Here is a 3,126-nt window from a genome sequence, read left to right on the forward strand (position 1 = left end):
GACCATTACTTGGAAGCACGTCACCTTCCATGACTTAACCAAAATCAAGTGGAAATGTTGAACAGGCCCATATCAAGTTCAGAAATATCATCAACCATACAAAATCTCCCCAAAAAGAAAAGCCCGGGACCAGGTGGTTTTATGTCAGAATTCTACCAAACCTTTAAAGAGGAATTAGTACCTATATTACTCAACCTGTTCCAAAGTGTAGAAAAAGAAGGAAGACTACGCAACACGTTCTATGAAGCAAACATCACCCTGATCCCCAAACCAGGAAAAGACCCAAAAAGAAAAGAAAATTATAGACCAATATCACTAATGAATATAGATGCAAAAATATTCAACAAGATTCTAACAAACAGAATCCAGCAACATATCAAACAAATCATACATCATGACCAAGTTGTTTTTATCCCAGGGTCTCAAGGCTGGTTCAATATACGTAAATCTATAAATGTAATTCAGCACATAAACAAATTAAAAAACAAAGACCATATGATTCTCTAAATTGATGCAGAAAAAGCTTTTGATAACACCCAACATCCCTTCATGATCAGAACACTTAAGAAAATTGGTATAGGAGGGACATTTCTTAAACTGATAGAGGTCATCTACAGCAAACCCACAGCCAATATCATATTGAATGGAGTTAAATTGGAATCATTTCCACTCAGATCTGGAAACAGACAAGGCTGCCCATTGTCTCCATTGCTCTTTAACATTGTAATGGAAGTTTTAGCCACCGCAATTAGGGAAGAAAAGGCGATCAAGGGTATCCACATAGGGTCAGAAGAGATCAAACTTTCGCTCTTCGCAGATGATATGATTGTATATCTGGAAAACACTAGGGACTCTACTACAAAACTCTTAGAAGTGATCAAGGAATACAGCAGCGTCTCAGGTTACAAAATGAACATTCATAAATCGGTAGCCTTTATATATACCAACAATAGTCAAGTTTAAAAAACAATTAAGGACTCTATCCCATTCACAGTAGTGCCAAAGAAGATGAAATACTTGGGAGTTTATCTAACAAAGGACGTGAAAGATCTCTATAAAGAGAACTATGAAACTCTAAGAAAAGAGATAGCTGAGAATGTTAACAAATGGAAAAATATACCATGCTCATGGTTGGGAAGAATCAACATTGTTAAAATGTCCATACTACCCAAAGCAATATATAATTTCAATGCAATCCCTATTAAAGCTTCACTGTCATACTTTAAAGATATTGAAAAAACAATACTTCGTTTTATATGGAATCAGAAAAAACCTCAAATAGCCAAGACATTACTCAAAAATAAAAACAAAGCAGGAGGAATCATGCTACCAGACCTCAGAGTATACTACAAATCGATAGTGATCAAAACAGCATGGTACTGGCACAAAAACAGAGATTAGACGTCTGGAACAGAATAGAGAACCAAGAGATGAATCCAGCTAATTACCGTTATTTAATCTTTGACAAGCTAATTAAAAACATTCAATGGGGAAAAGATTCCCTATTTAACAAATGGTGCTGGGTGAACTGGCTGGCAACCTGTAGAAGACTGAAACTGGACCCACACCTCTCACCATTAACCAAGATAGACTCTCACTGGATTAAAGATTTAAACCTAAGACATGAAACTATAAAAATACTAGAAGAGAGTGCAGGGAAAACCCTTGAAGAAATTGGGTTGGGCGAGTTTTTCATGAGAAGGACCCCCCGGGCAATTAAAGCTGCTTCAAAAATACACTATTGGGACTTGATCAAACTAAAAAGCTTCTGCACAGCCAAGAACACAGTAAGTAAAGCAAGCAAACAGCCCTCAGAATGGGAAAAGATATTTGCAGTTTATGTCTCTGACAAAGGTTTAATAACCAGAATCCACAGAGAACTCAAACGCATTAGCAAGAAAAGAACAAGGGATCCCATCGCAGGCTGGGCAAAGGACTTAAAGAGAAACTTCTCTGAAGAAGACAGGTGCACGGCCTTCAGACATATGAAAAAATGCTCATCATCTTTAATCATCAGAGAAATGCAAATCAAAACTACTTTGAGATATCATCTAACTCCAGTGAGACTAGCCTACATCACAAAATCCCAAGACCAGAGATGTTGGCTTGGATGTGGAGAAAAGGGAACACTTTTGCACTGCTGGTGGGAATGCAAATTAATACATTGCTTTTGGAAAGAGATATGGAGAACACTTAGAGATCTAAAAATAGATCTGCCATTCAATCCTGTAATCCCTCTACTGGGCATATACCCAGAAGACCAAAAATCACATCATAAGAAAGATATTTGTACCAGAATGTTTATTGAAGCCCAATTCATAATTGCTAAGTCATGGAAGAAGCCCAAGTGCCCATCGGTCCATGAATGGATTAATAAATTGTGGTATATGTAAACCATGAAATTTTATGCAGCCTTAAAGAAAGATGGAGACTTTACCTCTTTCATGTTTACATGGATGGAGCTGGAACATATTCTTCTTCGTAAAGTGTCTCAAGAATGGAAGAAAAAGTACCCAATGCACTCACCCTTATTATGAAACTAATGTAGGACCTTCACATGAAAGCTATAACCCAGTTACAACCTAAGAATAGGGAGAAGGGGGAAAGGGAGGGGAGGGAGGGGGGAGGTAGGTGGAGGGAGGGGGATTAATGGGATTACACCTGTGGTGCATCTTGCAAGGGAATATGTGAATCCTAGTAAAAGTGGAATGTAAAGGTCTTAGCAAAATAACTAAGAAAATGCCACGAAAGCTATGTTAACTAGTGTGATGAAAATGTGTCAAACGGTCTATGAACCAAGTGTATGGTGCCCCATGATCATACTAATGTACACAGCTATGATTTAATAAAAAAATAAATAATAAATAAATAAAATAAAAAGTTGGCTGAAAATCCTCCACTTTATTCAATATGGCCAGATGGCTTTTCTATCCAGTTTTACTAATTTATAACCCCACCAGTTCTTATTAACGCCACATACTTGCATTCGTGATTACCAAACTTTATAATTTTTTTACTAATGTAATAAAAATTACATATTGTCTAATAAAAATTACAAAAAAAGAAAAATAAAAAGTTGGCTGAGGCTGAGGCATGGTGCCTCATTCCTGTAATGCTTGCACATTG

Source organism: Nycticebus coucang, chromosome 21 (genome assembly GCF_027406575.1).
Source record: "Nycticebus coucang isolate mNycCou1 chromosome 21, mNycCou1.pri, whole genome shotgun sequence".
In the NCBI taxonomy this organism is placed as follows: Eukaryota; Metazoa; Chordata; class Mammalia; order Primates; family Lorisidae; genus Nycticebus; species Nycticebus coucang.